Genomic DNA, 16,379 nt, shown 5'->3' on the forward strand with positions numbered 1-16,379 from the left:
AAAACGGGCTGTTACACTCATGGTCACCAAGAGAATCCATCGCACTGATCTGCCTAAGTCTGTGGATTACCTAAACAGATTAGATAGATAAACATGAGTTTTCAGAAAACTCAGTATGTAACCTAACAGAAATAGACATGCATTACAAATAGATATCACATACACGGTCAGATTCAGATCAGACTCAGATTAAAGTCTTTTATTGATACAGGTACACATACAGATATAGATACAGATAACATATAAACAGAATAGATACAGTGAGTCCTACCCCTATCCTCTACATTCCCTACATACCATATAGTGTCAATGCGACACATTATAGATGATATGCAATCAAGCTACTAGAATATAGGTGAAATGTTTCCATACAGATCACTTCCTCCAGATATACAAACCCCACTCCAAATACAGATGCAAAATACGGAAACAATATATAGATACAGAAATATCATGCTTGATTTGCTCACATTCAGATATCAGATATATATATATATATATAGCAAATAATAGGATATGTATATCCGTGTCCTACTTAGAGCAAACTATCAGAATAGTAGATCACATAAACTAGAGTTTGGTTAGCCCTTACTGGCCCTACAATAGGCCTATAGTCGATCGAACAACTAGTGCGACCCTAGGAAAATTTTACAATTATGGGACCACATGCTCGTGTGGCCCACACGTCTAGATTGGCCTTGCCCATGTGGCCTACCGCCTAGCCTAGAACCCATACGCTCGTGTGGCATGCCCGTGTGGGCTCGCACGTCTTCACTCAAGCCACCACACAGCCGTGTCTTGTGCATGACCATGTCATCATCGACCACACAGTCGTGTCTCACACACGGCCAACCACTCGGCTAGCCACATGCCCGTTTGGTGTCGATAGAATAGTCTTTCAACTTTTGTCGAAGTTTAATTTTCTACGTTTTCGGTACACACCTGGTTCGTTTTTCATAGTGAAGTAATCTCGAGACTTCTGAAACCTGAGAACAACACCAAAAACCCAATCAATTTCAATTATTAAAGCTAATCTATCCAAAACCCCAAATGAAATACTTGAGAAACTACTTCAAATAAAGGTTCGATCACTTACCAAAACGTATACGATATCCCGAACACGCTACACAATGGAAAACACATTTTAACCCCACTGAGCAACACCTATACAAGAAATCACCATATTACCAAACTCAAAATCAGTTCTTATTAGCCCAAAACTTCAAGAAGACTTACCTACTACAGACCGAAAAGAGTCTACAGCACCCAAATGTGGTGATTTGAATAGAAAAAAAAAGAAAAGTTTGGAAGAGGAAAATTTGGAGAAAAATGTCAAAAAATGGACAGGAATTTAGGTATGAGAGAGAAAATGTAACGCCCCAAGTTTTATATCTTTGTTTTCATGAAAAGCTGAGACAATTGTGTATCTGCTTCAGTGGTTAAGTGTTCTGGGTGTGTGTGAGAGGCCCCAAGTTCAAGCCCTACCTTTGGAAAATTTTGATATTCTTTTGTTCTAAGCCTTGCGTTTGGGGAGTGGGCTTATATTTAATTATTTGTAAACCATATCAGAATGAGCCTGCTGGTTCAGGTGGTAAAGGAATTGGTGTGCTGGAGATCCTGAGTTTGAATCCCTGCGTGAGTGTGGGTGATATTTTGCTCGGTTTTGCGTCAGAGTTTCGGTGGAATTTAAATTTTGAGGAGTTGGGTGTTAGTGGGTTAGTGGAGAGGTAATTAAAGTATTTAGGAAGTTATCAAATTTTATTTTTGTTTTTATTTTAATCTTTTTTGAAAATTTTGGCTTTCTTTCCCAATTCTAACGTTATTCAAAATTCTCTCTTCTCTTCTATCGTTTTCCTTTTTCTTTTCCAAATGTAATATTTTTCTCTTTTTGTTACTCGTTTTGATAAAATCGTGCTTCATTGTCACGGTATTTCTGATTGTACGCTTTTCGTCTAGAAAGTGGTGGTGAGTTTTACAAGGAGGAAGCCTTTGTTAATCTTTTTAGCCTTGTCGAATGCTTTGTAACACGGTACTTGTGTATTGACAGCAGCAAACCAGGAAAGTAGGGGCTTTTCTCATTCAGAATTGTAATCGAATTGTCGAGGGATTAGAGTAAGTGTTAGAATTCAGTATTGGTTTCGTAATTATGATTTAGTTGTGAATTAAGTCTGTTTTTAAGCATTGGATTGTCAATTTTTAGGTTTCTAGAGGCTTGGGAGTGGTTTTGCATCGAAACGATACCAGGTGTGTACCCGAAACATAGAGAACGAGGTTTCGACAAAAGCCAAAAAAGGCCATTGTCAATGCCACATGGGCATATAGTCACCCGTGTGGTAGGCTGTGTGAGAGAACATAGCAAAAATTTTCTAAGTTTTGTAAAAATTTCTTGACTTATCGGTTTAGTCTTGAACCACTTCCAAAGCATGTTTTGGGCCTCATAGGCTCGTATTAGGGACTTTATGATTGAATACAATGGTTTTAATTTGGATGAAAATCTATGCCTCAGAATTGTATGTTTGCTTATGATGTAAGTTCAGTAATGCCTCGTATCCTGTTCCGGCATTGAATACGGGTAAGGGGTGTTACATATCATACTACCCATTAGCTTATGGGTAGATTTTGATGTTTTTAAGTCATAGTTATAATAGCATGTATAGGTGATTTGTGGTTGATGATATAACCATTATGTTTGGTTTGTAAATGTGGTATTTTGGTTAATAAATTAGTTGTCATGTTGGTTTGTGTATATATGTGGTTTTATTATGGTTGTTAACTTGGCAGTTTGGTGCTTTTTGTGCTTAATGTTGGAATAGTCAAGTTGATGTATATTTTAGTGACCATTTTGGTATATTTGAATGTGATTTTATTATGGTCATTTTGGTAGAATTTGGTATGGAAATTGGTTGAAATTATTGAGTTGTTAAATGGATAAGTTATGCTTGTGTTTGAGTATATGTAATGTCATGATTATTGAGATGCCTTTTGGCATATTGGTTGTATGATTAGGTATCATATTGTGCTAGCTTGGTTTTGCATATTTTAGGTACATTTTGGATGCTTGAATTGGATACAAATGGGTTGTATGTGTGTGCACAATATGGGTAAAGGTAATGGCTTGAAAATGGCCTATTTCTTGTCTACACGGCCTAAGATGCGGGCATGTGTCTCAGCCATGTGTGGCACACAACCATGCGACATAGCCGTGTTACTCAGTTGTGTGTGACACACGGCCATGCGACACAGTCGTGTGTCCTCTGTAGGATTCAAAGGGTTGCAAGTTAGGCTATTACACGGGCTGGCACACGGGCATCTAAGGCCATTTCGAGAGTTACATGGCCTGGCACATGGGAGTGTCTTGGCCGTATGACCCAAGTCAGAGAGTTACACGGGCACGGACATGGGCTGGGATACGGCAGTGTGTCCCTACTTTGAATGCCCATATGGTCTGAGACACGGGCGTGTGTCTCATTCGTGTGAGTCACATGGCCTGGTCACACGGTCGTGTGACCCCTTCAGTTTGAAAATTTCTAACTTTTTCCCAAAAATTCTATACATTTTGGATTTAGTCCCGGTTGATTTCTAAAGTGTTTTTAGGTCCTTGAGGGCTCCTTTAAGGGACAATATGCATGTATTTGAATGGATTATAACATGATTTATGAAATATTTAGAAATGAATGTTTTAAGTTTTAAATTGTTTGGTAATACTCTGTAACTCTATTCTGGCGATGGATACGAGTTAGGGGTGTTACATAACACCCCAAAATTGTGCCTAGAAGTTTCAAGGGTATTTTAGGAACTTTAGCTTATATGTGCTCTGAATTTCATAAGGTTGGTAATCGATAATGTTTTCGACAATGGCTATTAGAAAATTAAGTCAATTTTTTAAATGAGTTTTATATACTTTTAATTTTGAAAATAGGACTGATTTGTAAAAGAGTCAAAACTGAGAGTTTTTATGAAACAATTTACCCAGAATTCTAAAATCAACCTAAAAACCCTTTCTCCAATTTGTTTTCAAGATAGTTTGCTCTTTACTTTGTTTGTGTCATCCTTTCTACTCTTCCATATCTCCTAATTGATTTTTACTTCCAAATTGTAATCCCTCTTGATTTCCAACATCATTTGAACCATAAATCTCAATTGGAACCAAGAAAAACACCCTAAGACCTCACTAGTCTCATCATCTTTAAGAGTGGGTTTTTTCAAATTTGTTTCAAAGCTTATTTTTCCTCTATCGAAGGTAACCATTCATCCTTCTAATAGTTTTAAGTGATATCTAGTCTCTTAAACTAAAACTTTAGCCATTAAAATGCATGTTTTAAATAAAAGCCAAAAATTTAATTATTAATGGTGAATTTCGGGATTGTGGATTAAAAAGTTATTTTAAAGTGTTTTTCAACTTGTTTTAACAAGATTAGAAGGTTTCTCAAGTTATTTTGAATTTTTGTTAAGAATTTCTCGAGTTCGAATAAAATTTTGTCATAATGGCCAAAACTTATCAAAAACTGTCAACACCATGAACTGAGTAGTTTTGTGTAGTTTAATGGCTGGGAATTAGTAATAGATGATTTTTTAGATGAATGGAATTTGTTTCATTTGAAAAGACTAAATGTAGGATGAGATATTCAAATTTAAAGTTTTTATGTCGAAGGTTTTGGTTAAAAGAGAACGTAGCTGAGACTATTGCTTTTGACTGATTATTGATGGTATATTTGTGTGGTTTGTCTTGTTGAAGTCTTAGATTCAATAGGACCTTCAACAAGTAGAGACAAAGGCAAAGAAAGCTTGTCTGAGCTTTCATCTTTCCAGCGAAAGCATATTTCTAGTGAGTGCTTTGGAAACGCTTGTTATAGATGATTCATTGTGTAATTGAGAATTTAAAAGTAGCCTAAACCCTACTCTAAATTTTGAGTGTAAGTGTTCTCATATCTATGAATAGATGTGATATATGTGTGCTTACGTAATTGTGAAAATATGAACATATTTAAGATGCTATGACATGTGCCATAGGCTTGTGATGATTTTTGTGAAAGAGAATATGTGGGTATGTTATTCATGACATATAACAGTAAATATATGGGTATGTTTTCATAACATGTGATAGTAATTATAATATGCTAACGATGTGAATATGCAGTGAAAACGTGCAAAAAATTGCTAAGTAAATATGTGATAATAATGTGGATATTTTGGCCTTGTGATTTTATAAGATCGTTGGATATAGCTGGCATGCCATAGGATTGCGAGTACTCACATTTGTGATTGATTTTGGGGCGTTGAGACCCAAGGACAATTTTCAGAGTTATAAGGGAATGCGAGTTAAGCTCTATTCACCGGGATATGTGTGTTTGAGAGTGTTAGCTATATGCTTCACTTATAGGACATGATCGGCTCTATGTGTCATTTTGGTGTGTTAGAGATCCTTGTATCTATATGTGGTGATAGAGTCCACATTATGTTTCATAACCTCAAGAGCCAAATATTATATAATGTGACTGAATATGATTAAATGTGATTTATATGTGCTATGAAATGTTTAAATAATCATGTGGTTAATGTGATAAATGTGTAATAGTATAAATGAAAGATGATTAAATGTGTGAAAGATGAGATTAGAGTTAAATATTTTATGAATATGTGACATGTCTGCTGAGTCGATGCATGATGACTTGTTTACATAGTGGTTGTTTTGAGTATTCACTAAGCTTGTTAAGCTCACCCACTCCTTTTTAACCATTGCAGATAAGTAGTGTCAGTGTGAGTAGTGTGGTCTCGAAGGGTGATCTAAGCCAAAAATTTTAGCTGCTCTTAGTAAGTGTTATTTGATTATTCTTGTTTGGGGGATAAAAAGGCAATATGGTAGATGTTACATTGGCTTTGCTATGATTTTTGGTTGTTTGCATGCCTGTTGTGCTTAAGAACTTCGTGTACTTTAAATATGTGTTTGGGACTGTTATTAAGACACTTTGGTGTTTATTTTATGAGATAATTGATGCATGATGTTTTAAACTAGTTTGGAATGATCTGTGTGATGATATGTTGTGCTTTTAGGGTCTGGAACAAAGGTATCAATATTTGAGTTTTAAAAATGATACCTCTACAATTTTTGAAGTGTAGGAAGTTAGTTTCGCTAGTTGGTATCTATATTTTTCCACGAGTATCGATACTCAGGGTAAAATTATTGATACTTTTTCAGTGCTATTGATATTTTCTATAAGTTGAGTTTTTAAGACTAGAAACTATAAGCTAATTTGGTTTAGATTTTCCAAGCGGCATTGATACCACATGAAAGAATTATCGATACCACTCTAACAGATTTGGGAAATTTTGCTAAGTGGTCCCAATGCATGTTTAATACCTATTTTATGATTATTCAATGAATGTTTAGCATGATTCAACTTCCTTAGAGTGTGAATGATCTACGTTTCATGTGAATGCTATTATATTAAAAGAAAAAAAAGTTATGCATGTGTAATAATGTGGTAGTTTGTCATTAATACAAGTGGGAGGCGGTAGTGTAGCGTCCTAGTATTCAGGATCAGTGACCAAGTTGGGTATAGGGTGTTATATTTAGTGTTATCAGAGTCTAAGTTCAATAACACTCGAACCTAGGTGATTGTTGTTGATATGCTGATTGGAGTTTCGTAACCCATGGATTTAGAAATCCAAGTGATTAAATTATTCAGGTTGCTTGAATCGCATTAGATATCTCTTATTTGTAATGCATGTAACACCCCGAACCCGAGACCGTCGCCAGTGTCGGACACGAGGGGTTAACGAGCCAAAACCACTTATAGCACCGACCAATTTGACATTTCCAGACAGGCTGGAGAACTGCGTCACTGTCGCCTTAAAAATCATATCTCGAGTTTCAAAACTCAGAAACTGATTTCGTAAATTTTCCCTGAATTTAGACTCATATATCCATCCATGGATTTATTTCTAGAATTTTTGGTCAGGCCAATTAGTACAGTTTATTAGTTAAAGTCACCCGTGTTACAGGGGTCGACTACACTGACCTTCGCGCATTACAACTTTAATATCTCTCTGTAAAGGGATTTAATACTGGTGCCGTTTGTTTCTAATGAAACTAGACTCAAAATGGAATCTGCACATATAAGGTATGACTTCTAATTCTTTCTGGATAATTTATAGTAAATTTTCAAAGTCACAACAGGGGGCCCAGAACCCGTTCTGGCCCTGTCTCACGAGAATTTTAATTTCTCTCGGTATACTGTTCATATGATCGTTTCGTTACTTTCATATGAAAATAGACTTGTCAAGGTTCGATCACATAATTTATTCACTATTTAACACCATTCCTACAAATTTTGGTGATTTTTCACATCCACGTCACTGCAGCTGGCAGCATCTGTTTTTAAGGTAGGCTTTACCTATTTTATGATTTCCCTGATTCAATTGGCCCTTTTTGCATACATAGCACAAAGTGTGATCATGATTAACCATTCCAATGGCTAATCATTCCAAAACAATTCCATACCCCATCATGATCAACATACAACGATTATAGCATTATACCAAAAACGTATATAAGCCATTTTCGCATGGCTAACCAAGTTTACACAAAACCGAAAGGTACATGACCTTCGACAAAAAGGGTAGTCCTATACATGCCATTTCAAAGTTCAACCAAAATGGAGGCTTTGATAGTGTGGATGACTTCGACTTCAAGGATCCCGAATCCGATAGCTAATGAGCAAAATCTATAAGACAGAGAAACAGAGGAAACGGAGTAAGCAATTTATGCTTAGTAAGTTTGAGCAAGAAATTCCAGCACAACAAAAGCTTAGCATTCATAAAGCTAACAGATAATTTCGTATGTACAAACTCTCAATATCATACTCATTTCACATTTCAACCCCTATGATCATACATAAGGGATCACCTTAGTCACATACCGAAACTCATTACTCGATTGAGCGAATATTATTGAAGGAATCAACGATTCAAGCTCCTATGAACATACCTCATTGCTGGAATTTTCTCAAGCGCATTAACTGAAATTTTACAGCAAGATTGCTTATTCTAGAATCACGTACCTTGAATTTAACCGGATATAACGACTCGCTCAAATGCCTTGGGACGAAGCCCGGTTATATCGACTTGCACGAATGCCTTGGGACTTAACCCGGTTTAGTAACTTGCACAAAGCCTTGGGATTAGCCGGATTTATTTACTCGCATACGAATGCCTTCGGATCCTAGTCCGGATATAGCCACTTAGCACAAAGCCTTCGGGACTTAGCCCGGACATCATTCGAATAACCGAGCACAATTGTCAATAAATTATGGCACATTCGTATTTCATTTTCAATAGCAAAGCTCAAACACAAGGCACTTTTTACACTTGCAATTTCGGCTCAATAGCCACACACAAAGAGCATGATTTTAATTTGCTTTAAACATGATCTAATCAATTCAGAATTTAAGCTCTATTACTCAAGAACTTACCTCGGACGTGGTCGAACGGTTTCGACGGCTATTCGACGACTTTTTCCTTCCCCTTATCGGATTTAGCTCCCCTTTGCTCTTGGGCTTAATTCAACAAATAAATTGGTTTTATCATTTGAGCATCGAAAGAGGAATTCAAGATGCCTAGCCAATATATATATATATACTCATTAGGCATCAAAGTCGCATATGGACAAAATCATGAATCGAACTCAACACATTAGTTAATATTCCTCTTAGCTGAATTTTCTAAGCCAAGAATAGGCATCAATATGCTTGCCTCTAACCGAATGCATGCACACCAATTTCCCCTCATGTGGCCGAATATGCATGTCCATGTTGAGGCCAATTATGCACTTAATACCACACAAAACAGCATGCATTTTACTAACTAACGATTACATATTGTAGCTCAATACACATCTCTCATGTACTTCATAACCAAACATCATCACAAGCAAATATATACCTTGAAATAGTATATATGTCATGCCAATACATCATGTGCAAACATGTATACACATATAGGTGCAAGGTCAATCTCAAGGGGTTCATACCCATCCAAACACAAAATTTTTTTACCAATCAAGTAACAAGCATAAATCATGCTCATGAATGCACCATGGCCGAATACATCACAACCATACCCTTTTAACTTCGGTCATGGTTAAACAAAGAATTCAATGTCCTACTCAAGAACACTAAAAAGAAATTTCAAGAGTAGTCAATCCATCATTACATGCATCATCAACAAGCTTCACATTTAGCATGCAATGGCTTAAACACAATATCAACCTTGGCCAAATACTATTTTTCATGGCATAGCAAGGATTTGAACTATGGCTAACATGCACATCAAGTTAGCAACCAAAACAAGCATGAATCTCATGACACAACCTCAACATACCTTAATCTTGATGCAAGTATAGCCAAATCTCCTTCTAGATCTCTTCTAAACCAAAAATGGAGCAAAAATTCCTCCTTCTTCCTTAGTTTTGGCTCAAAGAAAGGATGAAAATTTTTTTTTCTTTCTTCCTCTACAACTCATGGCAATGGGGGAGATACCACACTCACACACATTTTTTTTTCTTTTCTTTCTTTATTACCCATGCTTATTTGTTTATTATTTCTCCCTAATGCCCAACAAAACATGTTTCATGACATGTTTAGCCCATATTTCTTTGTCATGGCCGGCCATCACTTGTAAAAAGAGGGATATTTGACATGCAAGGCCATTTTTTTGCATGCATGCTTTAATTAGTCATCACACATTTCCCTATCCTACTTTCAAAGTTTACTACTAGGTCCTTTCTAGTGAAATTCACATTTATAACTCTAAATTAAAGCATCAAGAATGTCACACATGAGTTAACACATATCATAGGCATCAAAATAAATATCAAATTATTTTTATGCCTCGGTTTTGTGGTCCCGAAACCACATTCCGACTAGGGTCGTTTTAAGGCTGTCACAATGCATGTGGGGTACGAATGGAAAAACATTGCCTTTATCCTAAATTTTTCTTGCAGGAACGAGACTTGGATCATTTCTTTTGCCACTCACACATCTTTTATTTGTATGTATCTTAGATTAGTTTGATATGCCTCCTAGACATGTGAATGTGAGAGCTATTGCTTAAAAGGATGGTACATCTTCTGCATCTCCTGTGCCACTGTGTAGAGTGAACATACTTGATGATGGTGTAGGCCCTCTGACGGAAGCAGTAATTGGAGCGTTTCAATAGATTGCTAGTGCCAGCCTTGCTCTTACGCATATGAATTGTAGGTTACTACTTGAACGCCTTTGGGCATTGGGTGGTAAAGAGTTTTTTGGAGTTAAAGGGACCGATCTGACCATAGTTGAGTACTAGTTGGAAGAAATTGAAAGGATCCTCGAGTAGATGTCCTATTCTGATAAGGGGAAATTGGGTTCCATAGTGTCCTTACTTAACGGTGAAGCTCATCGTTGGTGGAATACTGTCAAGAGAGGTACAACTGCTGATTGTTTGACCTAGGATTATTTCTTTGATGTATTTAGGAGGAAGTTCATGGGCAAGTAATATATGGAAGCTCGTAAGCGGGAATTTTTGGACCTTGTGTGAGGTGGTTTGTCTGTTGCTAGCAATGAGGCAGAGTTTGTGCGGCTAGTTAGCTGAGATGGTTTTGGCTGAGGAGGACCATTGTAAGAGGTTCCTTTTTGGGCTAAATATAGAGATTTAGGCTTTCTTGGTAGCCCAAAATGTAGAGTTGTTCAATGAGCTTGTGGAAAAGGGTAAAGCTGTTGATGAGACTTTGGCTGAGCCAACACGTTCTGTGGTGGCTGAGACTGGTAAGAGTGTAACACCCCGAACCCGAGACCGTTGCCGGTGTCGGACACGAGGGGTTAACAAGCCAAAACCACTTATGGCACCGACCAATTTGACATTCCCAGGCAAGCTGGAAAACTGCGTCGCTGTCGCCTTAAAAAGCATATCTCGAGTTTCACAACTCAGAAACAGATTCCGTAAATTTTACCTGAATTTAGACTCATATATCCATCCATGTATTTATTTCTAGAATTTTTGGTCGGGCCAATTGGTACAGTTTATTAGTTAAAGTCGCCCATGTTACAGGGGTCGACTACACTGACCTTTACGCGTTACAACTTGAATATCTCTCTGTACAGGGTTTCAATACTGATATCGTTTGTTTCCAATGAAACTAGACTCAAAAAGGAATCTGCACATATAAGGAATGACTTCTAATTCATTCTGGATAATTTATGGCAAATTTTCAAAGCCGCGACAGGGGACCCACAAACCGTTCCGGCCCTGTCTCACGAGAACTTTAATATCTCTCGGTATACTGATCATATGATTGTTTCGTTACTTTCATATGAAAATAGACTCGTCAAGGTTTGATCACATAATTTATTCACTATTTAAAACCATTCCTACAAATTTTGGCGATTTTTCACATCCACGTCACTGCAGCTGGCAGCCTCTGTTTTTAAGGTAGGCTTTACCTATATTGTAGTTCCCATGGACCAACTATGGTCTAGTCATACTTAGGTCCACATGTGATCATATTTAGCCATTCCAATGGCTGATCATGTGACCAACTCTCTCATTCCAAACCATAATCACAACATGAAACCAAATATAATTACAAACCACATATGGTCAAATTCCATACTCCACTTTTACGAACCATTTTCGCATGGCCGTACACATATACATCACAAGTACTTAAAAACAACCGAGGGTGGTCCTATACATGCCATATCCGAACTCAACTAAAGGAGTACCAAAAAGGGCTTTGATAGTTTGGTTGACTTCAACTTCTATGATCCCGAATCCGATCGCTAACGAGCAAAATCTATAACAGAGAAACAAAGAAACAGAGTAAGCAATTTATGCTTAGTAAGTTTCGAGCCATAATATACACACAACCAAAGCATAGCATTCAAGTAGCTAAACAATAATTCATATGCACAATTTCTCAAAGACATGCTTACTTCACAATCCCAACTCTTATTTTCATACACAAACAACGGCTTAGTTAAGGCCGATAGCTCGTTTATCATTGGAGCGAATATTCAACGACTTACTCATAGTGTGCAAAGCACACACAAAACATACCTTGTTGGGAATTTCACAAGTGCATTAACTGAAAATTTTCCAGCAGCTTATAAATTTCGAATCACATACCTTGAGTTTATCCGGATATAGCTACTGTTCAAAACACCTTCGGACATAGCCCGGTTATGGTAACCCGCACAAATGCCTTCGGACTTAACCCGGATATCACAACTCGCACAATTGCCTTGGGCTTAGCCCGATATCATAGCTCGCACAATTGCCTTGGGCTTAGCCAGATATCACTCGAACATTCATGCACATCTTTGTTTCATTTTCACAACAAAACTTTTATGCACAATTCACTTAACAAAAATATCATTTCGCTCAATGGCCATATACAAGGGCGAAATTTCGATTGCTTATTACTTCATTCAATCGAATCAAAATCTAAGTTTCGATACTCGAAAACTTACCTCGGATGTTGTCGAGCGATTCGATGGCTATTCGACTACTTTTTCCTTCCCTTTATCGGATTTGGTCCCCTTTGCTCTTGAGCTTAATTTAACAAATAATTTGATTCAATCATTTGAGTATCGAAAAGAAGAACTCAAGGCACTTAGCCCACATATACTCACTAGACATTAAAGTCACATAAGTACGAATTCATGAATCGACTTAACACACAAAGCCTTCAACATGCTTACTCATGGCGAACAACTCAACCTCTTAGGCACTCATTCATGGCCGATTATGCATGTTGATGTTGAGGCCAATTACATGTTAAACACCACACATGAATGGCACACATTTTACTAGCTAATACTTTACATATTGTAGCTCAATACTTATAATATAGCATCAAGCACTCATATGGCCGATTATACTTAGTCATACTTGCACCAAATCAACAATAAATTCCAAGATTTTCACATCATATGTGTACTAGGCGAATGTACTTGCAATTTCACAACCATTCTTCAACATTTTCTTCTTTAAGCAAACATATTTATCACTTACTTCATAACCAAAACATCATGTGCAAACATATACACATATAGGTGCATGGCGAATCTCAAGGTGTTCATAACCATCTAAAACACAAATTTTTTACCATTCAAGTAACAAGCATAAATCATGCTCATGAATGCACCATGGCGAATACATCACAACCATACCCTTTCAACTTCGGTCATGGTTAAACAAAGATTTCAATGCCCTACTCAAGAATACTAAAAAGAAATTTCAAGAGTAGTCAATCCATCATTACATGCATCATCAACAAGCTTCACATTTAGCATGCAATGGCTTTAACACAATATCAACCTTGGCTAAATACCATTTTCATGGCATAACAAGGATTTGAACCATGGCTAACATGCACATCAAGTTAGCAACCAAAACAAGCATGAACTTCATGACACAACCTCAAACATACCTTAATCTTGATACAAGTATAGCCAAATCTCCTTCTTGTTCTCTTCCAAACCAAGCATGAAGCAAAACTCCTATCTCCTCCCTTAGTATTTTCGGCCAAAAAGGAAAGAACAAGGATGAACAATTTTTTCTTGTTCTTCTTTCACTTGCACGGCAATGGGGGGGGGGGAAATGCCACACTCAAACACATTTTTTTATTTCTCATCCAACATCATTAATTTTTTTATCATTTAATGCATCATGCATTAACAAAACATGTTTCAACATGTTTTCTTTGCCCATAAACCATGTCATGGCCGGCCACTATGCCATCTTTGGGGAATTTGACATGCAAATCCCTTAATTTTGCATGCATTTTCAACTAGTCATCACACATTTCCCCATCATACTTTCAAAGTTTACTACTAGGTCCTTTCTAGTGAAATTCACCTTTATAACACTAAATCGAACCATCAAAAATGTCACACATGAATACACACATATTATAGGCATCAAAATAAATTTTAAATTATTTTTACGCCTCGGTTTTGTGGTCCCGAAACCACATTCCGACTAGGGTCAATTTTGGGCTGTCACAACTCTCCCCCACTTAAGAAATTTTCGTCCCCGAAAATCTTACCGGTAAATAGGGTTGGGTATCGCTCTTTCATAGAGTTCTCGGTTTCCCAAGTAGCTTCTTCTATCCCGTGTTTGAGCCATAACACTTTCACTAGCGGAACCCGCTTGTTTCGCAACTCTTTCACTTCACGTGATAGGATACGAACCGGTTCTTTCTCATAACTCATATTGGCTTGAATTTCAACCTCCGATGGACTAACCACGTGCGATGAATCGATCTATAGCGTCAAGCATCGAAACATGAAAGACATCGTAAATCTTTTCGAGTTCGGGGCAATATCAAACGAGACGAATCGAACCGACTTCGCCGGATATCTTTACGCTTCGGACGCGCATCGACTTCGACGATCGGAGGCTATCTTCGACTTTCACGGATTACTTTCACTTTCATTCAGCATCTCTAATCAAATCCACCCGAAAATTTTGCTTTCATCGAGCTCGGTCCAAAACAATGGTGTACGGCATTTACGATCGTACAAAGCCTCGTAGGGTGCCATCTTAATACTTGATTGAAAACTATTGTTGTAAGCGAATTCAATCAAAGGCAAAACTGTTCCCATGAACCATCGAACTCGAGGATGCAACATATTAACATATCCTCAAGTATCTGAATTATCCGCTCGGATTGACCATCGGTTTGGGGGTGAAAGGCGGTGCTGAAATGCAACTTGGTAGCCAAAGCTTCTTGCAACTTCTTCCAAAATCGCGAGGTAAATCTCGGATCTCTATCCGAACGATGGAAGTAGGCACCCCGTGTAATCTCAGAATCTGAGAAACGTACAGTTTGGCTAGTTTGTCCATTGAAAAACCCGTACGTACGGGGACAAAGTGAGCCGACTTAGTCAATCTATCTACAACGACCCAAATCGCATCCTTCTTACTTGCTGACAATGGCAGTCACAATAGACTTTGTATCCCACTTCCACTCGGGTATCGTGATCGGCTGAAGTAATCCTGAAGGCACTTGATGTTCCACTTTCACTTGTTGACATATTAAACATCTTGAAACAAAGTCGGAGATGTCTTGTTTCATACCATGCCACCAAAACCGACGTTTCAAATCGTTGTACATCTTCGTACTCCCCGGGGTTCGCCATTCAGCTACAATGGGCTTCGTTCAGTATTATCGAAATAAGTTCTGAATTCTTTGGAACACATAGACGACTCCTGAACCTCAAACAATCGTCATCATCGATTTGAAACTCCGAGTCCTTGTTCGAACACACTCACCCGCTTTTGCGACCAACTCGTCGTCGACTTTCTCGAGCTTCACGAATTTGATGTATCAATAATGGTTTGGCTTTCAATTCAGCTCTTGACACATTGTCGGATCGAAGCGGACAAGTGCACATTCATCGCTCGTAAAGCGAATAATGATTTACGACTTAAGGCATCCTCAACCACATTCGCCTCCGGTGATAGTCAATGACCACTCATAATCCTTTAACACTCGAACCAACGTCTTTGTCGCAGATTTAAGTCTCTTTGAGTCATCAAATATTTGAGACTTTTATGATCCGAATACACATGGCACTTCTCACCAAATAAGTAATGTCGCCATATCTTTAAGGCGAATACGATGGCAGCCAATTCGAGACCATGGGTCGGATAATTTTTCTCATGTGGCTTTAATTGCCTCGACATATAGGTCACAACTCGACCTTCTTGTATCAATACGCAACCTAACCCAAGTAGGGAGGTGTCACTATAGATGACAAACTCTTTGCCAGATTCGGGTTGCACTAGAATTGGGGCTTTAGTCAAATAGGTCTTCAGTTGATCGAAACTTTTCTGACATTTCTCCGTCCATTCGAACTTAACATCCTTTTGGAGTAGCTTCATCATCGGCGTGGCTATCGTTGAGAAACCTTATACAAATCGTCGGTAACAACCGGCAGGCCCAAAACGCTCCGAACCTCAGTAATATTTCTCGGAGGCTTCCAATTAAGTATGGCTGAAATTTTGTTGAATCGACTCGAATACCCGATGAGATATCACATGCCCCAAGAAGCTAACCTCTCTTAACCGAACTCACACTTCTTGAACTTAGCATATAATTGCTTATCCGTAGAATTTGCAAAGACTAACCTCGGTGTTCAGCATGTTCGGTCTCATTTCTTGAATAGACCAAGATGTCATCAATGAACACGACTACAAACCGATCCAAGTATGGTCCAAGATCCGATTCATTAAATCCATAAATACCGCAGGGGCATTAGTAAGCCCGAATGGCATCACTAGGAACTCGTAGTGACCATATCTCGTTCTGAAGGTAGTCTTGGGTACATCCGAATCTC

This window comes from Gossypium arboreum, chromosome 1, assembly GCF_025698485.1.
Source record: "Gossypium arboreum isolate Shixiya-1 chromosome 1, ASM2569848v2, whole genome shotgun sequence".
NCBI classification, from domain to species: Eukaryota; Viridiplantae; Streptophyta; class Magnoliopsida; order Malvales; family Malvaceae; genus Gossypium; species Gossypium arboreum.